This window comes from Falco cherrug, chromosome 14 (genome assembly GCF_023634085.1).
Source record: "Falco cherrug isolate bFalChe1 chromosome 14, bFalChe1.pri, whole genome shotgun sequence".
Classification (NCBI taxonomy): domain Eukaryota; kingdom Metazoa; phylum Chordata; class Aves; order Falconiformes; family Falconidae; genus Falco; species Falco cherrug.
This window is the reverse complement of record NC_073710.1, coordinates 22,903,384-22,919,715: the sequence shown is the minus strand read 5'-3', so window position 1 is coordinate 22,919,715 and position 16,332 is coordinate 22,903,384. Positions and strand designations below refer to the sequence as shown.

The 16,332-nt window shown below is 41.3% G+C and overlaps 1 long non-coding RNA gene across 1 annotated transcript in view; it reads right to left on the bottom strand.

Annotated features, from left to right (window-relative positions):
* The window catches only part of LOC114015255 (uncharacterized), a 124,346-nt gene extending 108,837 nt beyond the window's left edge, over positions 1–15,509 (bottom strand). The window contains exons 1-4 of the long non-coding RNA XR_003559093.2: positions 15,247–15,509; positions 13,139–13,230; positions 12,143–12,303; positions 10,920–11,028 (exon numbers count right to left, since the gene is read on the bottom strand). This is a non-coding gene — a long non-coding RNA (uncharacterized LOC114015255). The remainder of the gene's footprint in view (positions 1–10,919; positions 11,029–12,142; positions 12,304–13,138; positions 13,231–15,246) is intronic.
* Positions 15,510–16,332: the final 823 nt, after the last annotated feature.

Here is a 16,332-nt window from a genome sequence, read left to right as displayed (position 1 = left end):
CAGCCAGAGAGGCAAAACTAACTTCAATAATGCTGGGGGTGGAATGGTTGTTACGCAGGAGAAGAAACTAACTAGTTCAGTAAATTAGCCCAAATAGATACACACTGGGATTGGCCTCTAGAGATTCAAAATACCAAATTCAATGCTTTTAGGCTTATCATACTTCTTATTTAATAGAGAAATGTCTGATCTGGGACTGCATCATATCCCAAAGACTCTACAAAGAGGTAATTTTTTCAGAGAGCCCTGAGGGTAACAGGAAAAATTACAGAAAGCTTCAAACCATTCAGCTCCCGCAAGTATCCCTGCATTCTGGACTTTCACTTAAGCAACAAAGCACAACCAGCAAGGAATTTGTGGTGGTTACTGAATACTTGGATGGGTATTACAAAGCACAGCACTAAATGCTTCAATAGCCCAACATTTTCCTGGAAAAGCATAGTCTGATTTCTATGAGGGGAGAAGCTGGCTGAGATTGTAGCATCTTCTCAATGCTGTTGGCCTCGGCACAGCTCAGGCTGAAATACCATGTAATACTCCCAGCTCTCAGGGCATTCTACAGGTACTCTTTGTTTGCTCTTAAAGCTTATTTGTCCTAGAAAATGTCCCCACAGTCAGATTTTACCTTGGGGGGGGGGTGGTGGTTGTGTGTGATAAAAACCAAACCCCACCACATACCTATGACAATTAAGAGGATCGGGTAATCAAGCCATGGAGTGAAAAACCCCAAACCTACAAAAAGCACACAAAGCAAAAGCTGAAAGTAAACCACATAATTTATTCAAAGTATTTATTTCAACTGTCCACAGGCACAGTGATTGTATAAAGAATGAACGATGGGAACACAAATGAACACTATGGGAAAAGAAACCTCTTACATTTTTTCACTGTAGTAAAGTACAGACCACCAAGAACAGTTTGACTCAAATACCCAGCATCAGTTCCCACACGAGAGCTGTTATTGTTGGCTTCAACACCCAAGTCCAACAAGAACAGTAAGAACATGCATTCTGCTAATGTTTGAATAACTCTTGCCAACAAATTGATCCCACAGCAGCAAGGCTGTAAGAGATGGATTCAAATATAAGTGAGAAAGAGAGAAAGTAACTGAAGGGAAAAGACATGCAGCACTCCTCTTTTAGCATAGGTGTTCAATGGGAGCCTTTTTATTGCCCTTATTTAAAATGGATTATTTCTTTCTTCTCCCCTCTTTGGAAAGAAAGGGCTCAAAGGGCATTGGTGAGCATCTGTAATTTACATGCAAGGGAGACACAACTGCCAGAGAAATACAGATTCCACAGATGTTAACCCAGAGGACAGCCCAAATTAAGCAAGTCTCTAAATAAGGTCTGGGAGTCACTTTCTGAAGAAAAGCAGCATTCTTTCCAAAGTAGGCAGTTACAGCTGTCAGTTTAACCCCAGTCCAGCAGACAGTCTTCTAAATTTACCTGATTACTCTGTGATAAAGTCATCACTTCCATAGGCAAAAAGGATAAATCACCAAGATAAAAAGAACAGAAGACACTAGTGACTGGTCCCTATAAGGGACAGTATTTTGAAATATCAAAATGGGCCTGACTAGTAAACCTGAAAACTAAGCCCCTATTAATCCACAAACAGATTCATTGCAGCATTAAGTGATCAAGACTCCTGATAAATAGGTTAATGGCCTGTCCAAAGCAGCGCTGGCTGAGCTGTACTGTTCAAGGGCTTGAGCACATATTTCTGCATGGTATCATACTGTACCACTGCTATCCCAGAACCAGTTAGCTATCTCCTGCACAGTGGAGTTATAATCTATACCTCCAAATCAGTTTCATTGTTACTTCTCAAGCTGCCAAAGGAGCAAATCTGCAGAAGACACAAATTGTAATTTTATTCTCATGTGACTATTTCTTCTGTAGGAAATATAGCTTCCCTCTCTAGAAGGATATCACACAGCATCAAGTACGACATTGACCTTTGACCATTCTTTTCAGGCACCTTCATTATTTTTCTGCTCAAACACATTCAACCTTTTGGTCCATTAGCTCAGAGATGCATGCATGTACACCACGCCACAAATGGAAAGAAAGCAGACCAAAATAATAAAAAATACAGTAAATTTATATTTGTTTTAAACTGTGATGCCCCAGTGAAGCCTATTTCCTGAAGAGATTTCATCCTTTCAATTTTCTCAGTCCTTTACAGGCTCTTAACATTAAGTGGGACTCTGTACCTTTAATTGTGCTCTTCCATCTTGCACAAGTAAACCTTTTCCATAGTAGTCTTTTAAAGTTATAAATAAAACACCCAACTATTTTCTTTTTCCCACAGATGAGAACATTAAAACATTGACATTTTAATCTGTTCTATACAAGAGTGAGTTGTGTCAGCACACTGCTTCCAGCTACAACAACAGAAAAACCCAAGTTTAATTAAAGACAGAGTGGAGAAGCTGCATCGTGGTGTCTGAGCCACAGAGATGCATGGCATAGTCTTTCACTCACTCACCATTTTGGGCTCAGTTTCCTCTTTGGATAACTGCTTGGCAGACAAAAGATGATTGAAAAGAAAGGGAAAGGGGGACAAGAAACAAATGTATTTTTTCAGATAGGAGACACGAAAGGTGAGACCATATACCTGAGACATACACATTAAAAATTTTACCTGTAACATTAAAGGCATAGCACAAACAACCCCATCACAAACGCACAGCAGAAGCCCATCACACCCACATCAGCCCTGTCATTTCAGTGCTAGGGCTTGTACTGATCTAAGCTTTAATGCTGTGAATTAATACCCATTTCCACTGACATTCTTTTCCCTGGCAAGTTCCAGTGATGTTCTATTTTTAACATTGAAACCACAAAATTCTGGGTTTCCACTTTCAGGTAAGCAAGAGACACACTGTCTGCCACCAGGTAGTACCCAATGCTTCTAGCAGGAATCTTCCAGCAATTCATCAGTCCATGCCCCTTCAAGGTACAGGACTGCTGCAAGTTGGGCACGGTGGGTGCCTTGTCCTGTGATGGAGAAGGTCTGAAGGGAACAGAGGACTGCTCTACTACCAGCGACTCCCTTCCTGCACTCCTAGCCATGAGCTAAAAGATGGAGGTCTGCAGATCTCAAGTTATTCCCACCAGCACTTCCTCAGCAGCAAAGGCTGCGATGCTTCCAATGCCCTCAGCTGCCTGTGCTCACTGCTGCAAAGGAAGGCAATGTGTAAGGAGAGGCTGAGAGAAACGGGTCTGTTCAGCCTGAAGGAGATGAGGCTAAAGGGCAACCTAATTGCTGTCTGCAACTACCTACTGGGCAGTTAGAGAGAAGACAGGCTCTTCTTAGAGCTGCTCAGAGAAAGAACAAGAGGAAACAGAAGAAAATTATAGCCAAGGAAATTTCAGCTATGGACAAGGAAAAATTCTTCAGTGAGCGTGGTCAGAGTGGAACAGGTTACTTGGGGAGGTTATACAATCTTCAGCTGTAGAGTTACTTCGGAACTAAGGAGAAGTTGCCCAATGTAACATCAGTAGCACTGCTCTGAGCAGGGGGTTGTACCAGCTGCCCTCCAAAAGAACTCTTCTGCCAAAACCATTCTACAATCACATGACAGATCTGCTTCTCACACCCCTGCTACTACACACAAAATGGGAGCAGGTAGACAACAAAAAAGTAATCTCCCATAACAAGTCATGTATGACACTGCAGACTGAAAAAATACACCTTTCAGATTCACATACCTGTGTGCGTTTAGACTGCACATGCTAACGTTTCCCAACCAAACCATTATGGCAGCATCATCATTCATGAGAATGACTTCTCACAGGTGATAGCCTTAAGCAGCCCTTGGGTGCTTACATTTCCAAGTCAGGAACCTAACTTTTACGTTTAGGTCTTTGAAGTAGCATAAAAATTAACGCAGACTTGTTCTGCACCTGGTGTGGCATCTTCCAGTAGCCATCAGCTGGATAAGAAATTCTCCTTCCAAATTGCAAAGGCAGTCACCCCACAGTTTTTCCTTGTTCAACAGGAAAGCCACAAACACTCAGCCATTTACTATGGTTTCATTACATTACCCAAACAAAGGTGCTTTGCAGTATTATTTTTAATAATGCACGTCAAAACTACTACAAACAGGAATATCAAGGGAGTAAGATAAAATGTTTTCTGCACTAGAAGTGAGACTCAATTTCTAATGAGATCATTTTGTTAGCATTTCACATCCAAATTTCCAAGTACACAGAAGTCTTAGTAATATGTTTTTTTAAAAAAAAAAACCCACATGTTAATTCATAACATTGTCACTCACTGGCTGGAGAAGAGTATTGCTAGCATTTGATCCTGCACTCTCAAAACTTCAGTTCAAAAGGACAACAGTTCAGGCTAGCTGATACCCCTAATGTAGAGAATAAGTCAAAGTGAGTAAGAAGAGTTGTGTAAATAGGAACAAAATGGAAAGTGGATATGAAACTGAAGAATAAGTAGGAAATAGAAGTATACTAATACCATTTTCTACTATAAGGATCAGCATCTACTAGTGTTTGCAAAACTCACCAGTCTAGCCCCAGTTAAATGAAACTATGATTATTCAGTCCAAAAATAAAGCTGGAGTGTAATATAATTCAAACTGTACTACAAATCACAGGCAAGTTACAATCCATCTTCCAAAATTTGGAAGGAAAGCTTTTCAGCTGGCAGGCAGAATAAACATTCATATAGATGAGGATGCAAAGAAGGTGGGAGTAGAATGAAAAAAAAATTCTCCTCACCACAAACTTTTATGGTTAAGTATGTATAATTGTTTCCTGCCCCATCTTTCACACAGAATAGGAAAGATATTCATATCAACAAAAATAATAGTCACATTCTTGACCAGTTTCTCAAGAAAAACCCCCAACATCAAACACACCACCCAACCCAACCACCAAAACACCCCTGACAAAACACAACCCAGGGCTCATTAAGACACCAAAATAAGAGCCAGATTTTCAAATTAACCCTGCATAGTGGATGCATGTTGGTTGCCAGGCCGCATTGAAAATCTGGCCCACTGACAGATCCTGAACTTTTGAAGATGCAGCCATATGTACTGCATTCCTGTCAGATGGTACCACCTCTTCTGTTTGTGCATGTACCAACCATCAAAAAAGGCACCTGCAGTATTGTACCTGATGAAAAGAATTATTAAATATCTGTTCATGGGAGAACTTTGTTGAGAGCATGGAAGTTTATTTATACACCTGCTTTCCTCACTAGTTAAGCATGTTTCACTATTCCCATTTTCAAGCATGTCTGTAGTGTGTACAAACTTTGCAGTGTTTCCTGTGCAAAGGCACCATGTTATAAGCCTGATGTATATTGTTGATGAATGTATACTATGAAGGAATTTCCAAGGTGTTTTTTCCATCTACTTCTCAAAGAGGAAAAAAAATCCTAAGAAAGTCTGTGAATCCAAGCAGAGACTTCAGAAGTCCTTTCAGACAATCAAAAGCAGGATTTTCCAACCAGGCAGCTGTAGTTCATTAGATCTGCCATGGACCGTGAAAGCCACTTGCCAATAGTGTCGAAAGACTATTACTCATTTCAATCTCTCTGAAGAGGACAGCGCTCTGACAAAGCATTAGTGAAAAACTACAGAGTTTGGGGCTCTGACTGGAACAGCTAAGCATGCAGATGGAAGTTCAATACTTAACAAGAAGCTGAGTTGTGAAGGCAGATTGATGTCCTAGCTTTTCACCTTCAGAGATCTGAGTTTCCATCTAGATTATAAATGGAAGAAAATGTTTTGGAAATAAAAATAAGCTGCCCATGTGGACAATAATCATACCATACAACCTGGCAGAAATCTTTTTCTGAATAGCAAGTTTTCCACACCCCTTTGAGTCTTGCTGATCTGCAACTGACAGCAAAAATGTCTATTATTCTGGGACTAGTCAAATCAGGTAAGAATCAATCCCAATCCAGCAGTCAATAAGAAATACCAAGACGTTTTCCTGAAATAAATACAAGATTAAGGCAAACATAAGGAGAGAGTCTGGAAAACACTGATTCTGTTCCTTTCATGAATTAAATTTCTGTGTAAATAACAATAAAAATAAGGTCTTTTTACCATAGTACATAATTGGATGGGTTTGGCCCACCTAAGCATTTGGCTAGCAGATGTTACAGTTGTGGGTATAGCATTTGAATTCAAACACAATGCCTTCCCCTTTAGCTGGTTGTAATTATCTAACCCATTCTAATAACTGTTCTCTTCCGCATCAACTTGAGTCTTCACTTTTAATGCCTATAGTAGCACTGTGGACATTTTAATGACAGACACCTCAGTTCCAGGCAGTAGTATTATGTGGTCAGACATCACGCAGCAAGTTACACAACTCTCAGAAGACTAATACACTTAATGTTGAGGCCTTTACTACCATAATACCATAACCCGTAAATACTCCATTTGCCATCCCCAAGCACATCAGCTCTGGTCTCCTGTATGCAGTAGTGGCTAGGAAGAGTTGTCAGAAATCCAGCAGGTGAACTAGAGATAAGACAATTTCTCCATTAGTGTCTGTTAATCAAATAAACACCACCACCCCCCAAGCCGCCAGATATTAGTATAAAAATCTAAAGCAACAGAAAGGACTCAAGAGAAAGCATTCTCTCTTCATCCCTGAGAATCAATAATCCACTTTGTATATTTTTTACTCGGACTCTATTTTTAAAACTATGTTTTTACAGATTACCAATCAGCAAGAGACCAGTTTTCATTCCTAACATACACCCTACTTTAGAGAAGAGCGTTTGCAGAGAGTTGTAAAAAAGCATGACGAATATACAGCAAATAGCAAAAACTAATCAAATTATATACTTATATATTTTCTTATGTTCCAAAAAAGTAGCAGATTATATTTTACAGAGATGTACTCAACATAAGCAATAGTGCATTCACAGTAGAGTTGGCTTTTCTGTGATGTTTTGCTCTAACTGAAATATGTTCTATGAAAAGGACTGGCAGGACTCCTAGAGAGCCAGTATTTTCACAGCCTAGGTAAGTATGAGTGTCCTCCTCACATGGGAAAGTATTTTAGAAAAAATCTTTAAGAGTTATGTCACGTAAACTACATTAAATGACCCTATATACACTTTACTAAAAAGCCAAACTCTACACAACAGAAACAAGTAGCAAACAGAATGATTGCCCTTATTGTATGACTGCATATCAAAGAATTCTTTCCAAGAGGGTACCAGGGGAAAAAAAAAAAAAAAAAAAAAGACATTCAATAGTGAATTTTATGAGAGAAAGATAAAAAACAGGTAGTTCAACAGATTCCTGAAATCCCAGTAGTGGTCAATAAATCAACTTCTGCTTCGCATTATATGAAGAGGCTGTACTTCGCAAATCACTGTGTAAGCTGCCTCAATAACAGCACTCCTGCTATCAAGTTTACTTGCAATGATTCCAGCAAAGAAATTAATTTCTTAGATGACAAGAAAAGGTTATCTAGAATGGGGAAAACACAAGAGACAAAAATTTCCACTAATAAAACAAATATCAGACTCTGAAGTGAATTTGAAGCTATCTTTTTTTTCCTCCAAAAGATTTGAAATCCCTATAGCCCAAACACTAGAGCTACAAAGAAAACATCCTACAAACTCCATTTCTAAAAGTACAAGGAAAGCATAATGAGCTATATCTTTTTTCAGTACGTGATTCAGTAAAGCATTCCCGTGCATACTATTCCTCAGGCAAGTCCCATAACAAGAAAATTTACCGCAATCAAAGTTCTAGACTTAAAAGCAAACCCCGACTTTGAGCTACTTGTTGATTTACTCCTCAAAAACTTTAGTACAATATATGAAAAACTCTGCAAGTGCTTTCCAGATTTCAGGATATGCCCTTTCCACAAGTATAAAGGCGTTTTTCATGACTTCAGCAAGTACTAAAACACATACCTTCCTTGTCTCGTCTTACTGTTTTTATTGATCTGTTTATTCCCAAGAGACATTCAACAGGTATCCATCATCCAACTTATCCTCCAGTTAACATTTTTTTTTCATAAATGTTGCCATGAAGGGACACCATTTTACTCTAACACATAGCACTCCATTATTGTTCTCATTTTATTCTCCTTACACTTGTCTTATGCATATAAAGTGCACAAAAGTACATGCTTTATTTATTTGCCAACAGGAAGTCAGCCATAAACTGACAACACAAAAGTTTGATTTTGAAAGTCATTATACAAAAAAGCGGATTACCTTCCTCTATTGCCCAAAGATCTACTCCCACCAGTTCTCTTAAAGCAATTCAATCAATCAGACATCTAAGAACTATATGATCTAGATATTGGCATCAAACAACTAGTCTCTATGCTAGATAGATTGATTGCAACACTTTACTTGCATGATCAATTTCTATAGATTTGGTTTTAGCTGTAAAAGTTTGTTGTATTTCTATATTTTACAGCTGCAGAGATTAACATCAAAATATTAATCAATTGTAAACCAAAGCAACATAGCTCAGCTAAAATAATAGCCCAAAGAGACTTAGACCCTCAGCTTCTATCCCACCTTTATCTATCCACAGATGCCAAAACCAGTGACAAGGCCTTCAAGGTCAAAATCAACCATTTAATGCTGTCAATCTGACCTATTAAGCAGAGGACCTCTAGGAAACATCATACTGATAAAGGATTAATGCGAGCTGAAGTCCCACAGGAAGTCATATGGCTCTGCTAGGACATTTATAAATTAAGTGAGTAGCTTGAACTAGGTCAAATGGGAATGAGTTAAGATCTAGGTTTCAATTTCCATGGTGATTAGAAGAAAAGAGCTTGTCTGAAGAGCCGTTTGGACCATTAATGCTCATTTTTAGTATCCTTTGGAAAGCACTTAATATTTGACAGGACAGAGAGAAACAATAACAGTTTTTTGTTTGTGGTTTGTTGTGGTTTTTTTTAATCTGGTGACTTGAGTAACTATAGTCATGTCTGTCTGACACTGACTTCAAAGTAACAGAATAGCCAACACAAGACTCTACCTAGAAAGAAAAGGAAAGGATAATAGATTAACAATGTGAGTTTTCAGGGAATATATTCTTGGACTAGCTTGATTTTTAATTATAAGTTTATTGATACTAACACAGAGATATCAGATTTTTGTGAGGCAGCTGACTTGATGCAGAATGACATTTGATTAAGAAACTCAAAATCAACATGACACATCAAGTAGGCTAGAAACTGATAGGCCTCAAAATGTAATTGCAGATGAGGCCAAACACTAAATAAATGTTTCCAGCTTATATCAATTAAATATCAACAGAAAAGAGAATGGTTTCTTTTATCCCACCTTCAAGAGCTTGACCCTATGTTATTCAGCAGTTTTGTCTATGCTCTGAAAAAAGCACAAGATGATTACTGAAGAAATTTGCAGATTAGAGTGATAAAAACCAAGGATCAGTGATAGAAAGCCATTTAGTTTGCCTGGTAAAGAAGAGTCAAGCAAAGATCATAGTTTTTAATATAGCTAAACGTAAGAAAACATGCCTAAGCCACACTGACAGGTTAGAAGCCTACCCTGAAAGCAGGTATTCTAAAAGGTCATTGTAGAAAAACATTTGTAGGGAGCTTCAGTGAGATACTGTGAGTAAATAGGACTATGGAGATAATTTTGCTTTCAAATTTCCTCCAAAGCTAAAATTACACAAGTGAGGCTTAGTCAGAAAACAGCAGACAACAGCTGGTGGCAGAAAGAGCCACATGATGTACAGAAGGCAAGAGGACCTGGGAGGCTGACGTAGGTTACAATCAAGAGCATGAGTATGATGGGCTCTGTCCTCTCTCCCTCTTCAACTGAGGACAAGCAAATATAAGGGGGAAATAGTTACTCTGTGAGGTTCCAATTTCTTCCACTTTTCTCCATAGCATCTAGATGCAAATCGGAACCTCAGGAGAAAACACAAAACAAAACACACTGCAAGAAACAAATAGTTAAATAACATACTATTTTGTGTGGTTGGAGACTGAGCTAAACCATAAAGCGAAAGCACATAGAATGACTGAGCTAAAGGCATAAATGCATAGTGTCTCCTGAAGAAGGTGGCAGGACTTCAGAAATAAAAAAGTAATCATCTAAGAAGCTACTGCCAGTAGGATATGCAGCATATTTTCCTTTTTAAACACAAAGGCTACTACAGTGCCAATTGGTTCAATTGTGGCCCAAGATGGGAAAATAAGCTGGAACCATTGGTGGGAAACTATATGTTGCAGGATACAATAAACAAAAAAAAATAAATTCCTTGTGTCCTTTCATACATTTCAAGTTACTGTTAGCACCTCAGAGTAAGCTCCTCAAGCTACCAAGCACTTAAAACATTCAAATTCTGTGCCGTGTGTCAGCCTCTGCTCTTGCTGCTATTAACCTCTTTCCCACACCATTATAACAAAACTCAAGAGTGGGTACAGCTGAACTTCTGTATAAACTCACATATTTAAAAACAAACAAATAAAACCCTCCCCTAGAAAGCTACCAAAAGTTTAACTGAAACAGAGGTAAGCAAGTATTTGGGCTTCTCAGGCCTTCCTTGAAGGTTAAATTGGACAAAACTTAAGCACCTGAAAGGCAATTAGGAACCAGTTATGACAGCATGCATCTTAACCCTAATCATAGTTCTCCGAGTAACATCCTCACATGCCAATAACATACATTCAGGTTCTCCTACTTTTTGCTTTTGTAAGGTACAAAAGGCCTTTGCAGATAATGCAGAGTATTAGTATTTCCTTTTCCTGAAAGAAATACCGTCTCTTGAAAAGCTGTACTTAAGAGGAGCTACTTACATATGGTACAATTAAATGTTTTACTTCCTCCAGCAATGAAATTCCACCATGAAGTTTCACAGCTTTTTTCATCTGATGTATAGAAATACCACATAATGCTATGATCTTACTCACCTGTTACAAAACCCACTTAGCAAGCACTCTTGGAGCCCACTCAGCTGCTGACAGTCCCACAGCAGGAAAGGAGGCATACCAAATCCATCCAGAACATCCACTTTTTTGTCTTGATCATAAATACAGAGAGAGGGGAAGAAAGAAGCCTCAGAAAAAGTTGCCTAGAACCTCTCTGTATCAAAAACTGTCCTACCATGCTTTCAGCTAATCCCTCCATCTTTATATAGTTGCACTTAGTGTATCACGCACAGTTAAACTGAAGACCTGAAACACAAAAACTCCAAGGAACATATGAAATGCACAAGGATGTGCAAGGAGCATCACAGAGCTGAGGTATTATGTGCCTCCTGAATCCCAAACCAGGGCTTTTAACACTTGTGTTTAAACTGGTCAGACATAACAAAGCCTGTTAGAAATGCTGAGCCAGGGACAGAGACGTGACCTCCATCAGCAGCCAGGCCCATTGCCAGGATATTCCTCAGGTTCCCACCTGACAGTAGCTGTCAGCAACAATTGCAGCTGAACTGCATTGAACAGTTTAGGTGTAATTCCAGCCGTGATCATGCCAGGTACAACATTACTTCAGCAGCTGTGATTAAACAATAGATCTGATACAAGATCTTTTAATAACACTAAGGGGAGATTTCTGCTACAAGAAGTATTACCACAACAGGACCACCTAGACATTTCCAAAACAAGTTTCTCTCAACACAGCCCACCTGCCTGTGAATTAGGAACCAGCTACAATGAAGACATTTGTGGTTTTCCTATCTGCCACCTGCCTCCCTCCAACATCAATATACAGCTTCAAAGTCCAAAGGGACACTCAAACAAAGCTGGTGGGACAGAGAGGAATCAATGGCAAACCAAAACCAAATAGCTTTCAAATGATTTTGGACTCTAGAAATGAGTTATTTTTAGACCGTATACAAGTAGCTCAAGGTGCTTTTTCTTTTGTCCCCATGGCAGTAAAGTGAATACACCTGCCTCACCTCACTCCCTTCTGATGGTAAACAGAAGGTCTTGCATTTAAGTTACAACATGGAATACTTCAGAGCAGCCCTGTGCCAAAATAGCACATTTCTGAGGGATGCAAAGGTATTCAATAAAAAGCTTTTAAAGGCATATTTTTAAACTTGCAGCAGGAAAGCTTTTCTGTGTCAAGACAGTAATTCTTTTAACAGCATTGATCAAAATGTCATTCTTTTATGAGTGTACAATACCTTTTAATGGCATACAACAAGCCATTAGGGTTATACACCTCCGTACAGCAGACAGCTTACTGGAAAATCGGCAGCACTGGCCAAGATACAGTCACTAGTTTTTATGCTTCTAATAAGGCAGAGTTTCTTCCATTTTCCCCAGCTCTACTTCACCCTAATATCTACAAGGGAAGCAATCCAAAAATTAAGCTGAACTTTTCATCACTTCCACCAGAGTTATTTTCACTGTAACCCACATTTTCCCCAAGAAATACCTCTTACAAATACAATGAATATTCTGGCTTTTTAAAGTGGGATTCTATCATGAAGTCAGGTTTTCCGATTAGTTTTGCTGACCAGTGATCATACTTACCCCCAAATCAACACCAACTGAGGAATCAAAGGTGGCTGAATTGCACATAATGGTTTTGATTTTCAGAAATGGGAAAAAAACCACCTGCCCTTTCCTAACACTCTGAGGCCTGGGACAGAATCTGTCTACAAATCATTCAATTCCTTTCAAGTGCTCTAGCCCTTCAAAAAGGGTAAGAGCACTGGTGATTGCATTTGCTCTGCTTGAATGGAAGGCAAGCATGGACTCTCTGGATGCATTCAGCAGCACTTTATAGCTTTATTTTAGTTACAAATATCAACAAGAAAGGGAATGATTTCTGTTCAACCCACCTTCAAGGGTTTTCACATTAAGAGTACGAGAATATTTATGGGATTTAGTTATCAGTGTTAAATGAGCAGTGGCAGCAGCAGAACCTTATTTCACTCTCTGAAATACTTACGGATGATACCAAGATCCTCTCAGCTACTTTTGAAAGGTTATCTGAGCCACCAGTATAAGTGAATGAAAAAACAATTCCTGATTAAAACATAAGGCAGAAACGTAAACCAAAGAAAGGAAAACCAGCTAGAAAGAGGGGACAAAAAATTTGAGGTTCTAAAAGCAAAAGCTGGAATGAAATTAATTACAATTAAGAAAAGTTTAAGGTGCTACTCATCTCTTACCTATTCAGTTCTGAATTCAGCAGAAACAAAGCAGCCATTGTCCCTATGACTTCCAATTATGAGACAGCTGCTGTAAGTCTTCTCAGTCACACCTAGAATTTAAAACTCAAAGTTAGTATTTTTTCCTTTTACACAATCTTTAAGCATACATAAACTCAATTCAATCAAAAGAGTTTATGCTACAGGAGATGCCATTATCTTAGACAGAATACCACAAAGCCAACCGTGTTTATATCTGTCCTGTATTCATTATTAACCATCCAGTCAGACAGAAAGAATTATCCCCAGAGAATTAGCAGGTCACCCACAAAGAGCATGACTTTGCTAGATGGTTCAACTGACAATTCAGACCAAAATCTGGTCAGAATGAGACACAACCCACACACACTGATCACGAAACTGAGTAGACTGTGTTCAAATACGCATCACATGCTGGTGAAGGTTATTTTAAGAGCCAAGTTGCAAAATCACAGGAAACGTGAAGATGAGGACTGCTCGCAACTGCAGATCTGTGACACAGGGGCTCTGACACCCCAGTGCCAGCCATGGAAGAAGGCTAGTGGGGAGCAGCACGCTACTGCCAGTAGCAGAGCCTCTGCCTGCTACGTGGGCTTGGGCTTCTCTTGGTATACTTGTCAAGCCTGTCTAATCATTTACTGGTATTTCTTACCTAGTTTTAAGCCACGTAACTTATAAAAGTAAAATAAAGACCAGAATATTTTTGGGAAGGCAATATAACGGGAATACAAATGCTCTCTGAAGCAAACTACACAAGTTTCACAGTTAATAGGGATCGATTCCTCATCATCACATACCAAAGAGTTTGGAGTTGCTCCTTCGTGGTTGTAGTAGTCAAGAGAGTAAACACATACTCAAGTACATGTTTTGGTTTTAAAAAAAACAAACCTAAGAGTTTGCTAGGTTACCTGACATACACAAACTAAAAAAAATAATTGCATTCTGCAATAGCAACTAATTTCTTGCTGATCTACACTAAATTCTGTGTAATAAACATTGTGGCAAGATAGGAGAGCTGCTGTTCCTGTCCCCAGGGTGCAAAGAATCAGACTACCAAGTCACTCCCCCTGTGCCTGTGTTCAGGAGCTGTGTTCTGACCTGGCACACAGCGTTTCAGGATGCAAACAACTTTTCATTCTTGAATGCAAGCATTTCTAAAGCACAACTGCATCTAGTTTCCGTTTAGAAACAAAACCAGCTGATGTTCAATGGCATCCCGATCTCCCCAATGCTAAAGATAGACATTTTGCTTCTCATTTCAGTTAAATGGAAACAGCAAGGCTAGGAGCACTTCCTGGGCATAAGCAATATTGCTAAAAGTTAGTGAACTGTGTATTTAGCTTCTTGAGTAGTAAGCATCACTTTTTTCTAGAGTTCTATTCAGTAGAAGCAACTCCCTGCTTCTGTATCTCTTCAGCAGTGTAAAAATAAACTAAGGTCTTGAACTGTTGGTCAAAGAGGACCAATATAAACAGGAACCCATCTCGTTTTGCACTTCAGCTTTTAACAGCTTGGTGTTTCAGTTTAAATCTCCTTTATTAACAAGTTTAGCATACATTTCATAGAAACTACATTGATACATTTGATCCCACTTTTCACCAAGGAAACAGAGCAGATCATAGTTTCCAATCCCTTTACAGCACAGCGTGCCTAAATAGTTTTGCACCCAGCTGCTAAAACGAGTTAGCACCTCAGCGATGACTACAGCTGCTTACCCAGCTTCGTCTCGTCAGCCCACTACCAGAGGTCCTGGCAGCCAAATTACTTGCCAACGAATAGTTCATAAAAAGCCTTGGCTGGACAGAATCCTCCTAGGCATTAACCTGTTACACAGTTTGGCAAGTGCTGGATTTTTCCAGGTGCCTGGCAACGCAGGGCTTCTCTTCCTTGCCAAGGCAGCGCGCAGCGACGAGACCGCCATCTCCTTTCTCAGAATGGCGACAGAGCGGCCTGCAGGCAGGGCACGGCCAGAGGGCACGGCGCCCGGGCAGCGAAGGCTCGGGACTATCACTTCGCCTCCCTCCCGCCTCCCCGGGAGAAGCCAGGCAAGAGGGCAGCCTTACAGCGGGGAGGGGTCCGCCAGCCCTTACCTGGGCTGCATGAAGGGCACAGCGCGCTCGCCCTCCCCTCAGCGGCGGGGCTCAGAGGCCGGGCTCAGCGGCCGTCACCGACCCTCTGCAAACGCGCACGGCCCCGCCAGCCCAGAGGGCCGTCCCGGGCTCCCAGAGCGGCCGGAGTCGCCAGAGGCGCAGTGTGGTGTGCTGTGGTGGGGCGGGGTGAAGAGGTGGTGGCGGCGGCAGCGGCCAAAGCCCCAGACCACGCACGCTGCCGTTCGAACGAGACCGCCAAGTCCTTCTCCCGCCCCGCCTCATATCGATGGCGCTCCCGCCCAATCCTGAGGAAGGAGATACAAAGCCCCGCCCCTAGGCGCCAGCTAGCCAATCAACACTCGCGGAGGGGGGATGTGTTGCCCGTGTGAACACCTTCCCGCCTTCCCGCGCGGCAGGCCTCACGAGCGCGGTGGGCCCCAGAGGCGTTGATTAACGTTAGTATTGCCCAACAGGAGCTTAGCCTTCCACCCGTGCGTGCCGACGACTGGACAGCAAAGGAAAGAGGGCGGGGCTTCAGCCAAGCGCTGTGGGGCGAGCGTCAGGGTGCCATGGGGACGGGCGGGCTGTGTCGCTCTGGCCGCGGGGCCCGCGGGGGCTAGGCCGCCTTTCCTGGGCGCTGGCCCCGGCCCCGGCCCTAGCCCACGGTGCGTTCAGCACCTCTGGATCTGAGGAGCAGCGCACCCCGCCGGCTGCATCCCCCGAAGGCTGGCGGGGCTGTGGCGAGCCCCTGCCCGCTTTTGGGTCGGGCAGGATGCGGCCTACCAGCTTCCCGGCCCACTTTGGAAACGGCCTTCAGTTTTGGGAATCTTTCTAGATGGTGTCCTATTGTTTTGGGGAAAGAGAGAAAAGCTGCCTGCAGCCCTGTGAAGCGGTTGGAGAAAGCAACTCAAGTCACCACTCCCACCTCAGAGCCCAGAAGAGGAGGCAGTGCCAAAACTGTCCCAGGCTTGTCACCACTGCGGTCAAGAACAGGCACAATTCTCCCCAAAGAGAGCCACAGGCCCCACCAGCCGGCTACAGGCAACTGCTCTACCTGCCTCCAATCTTGTCCTAATTACAAAAAAG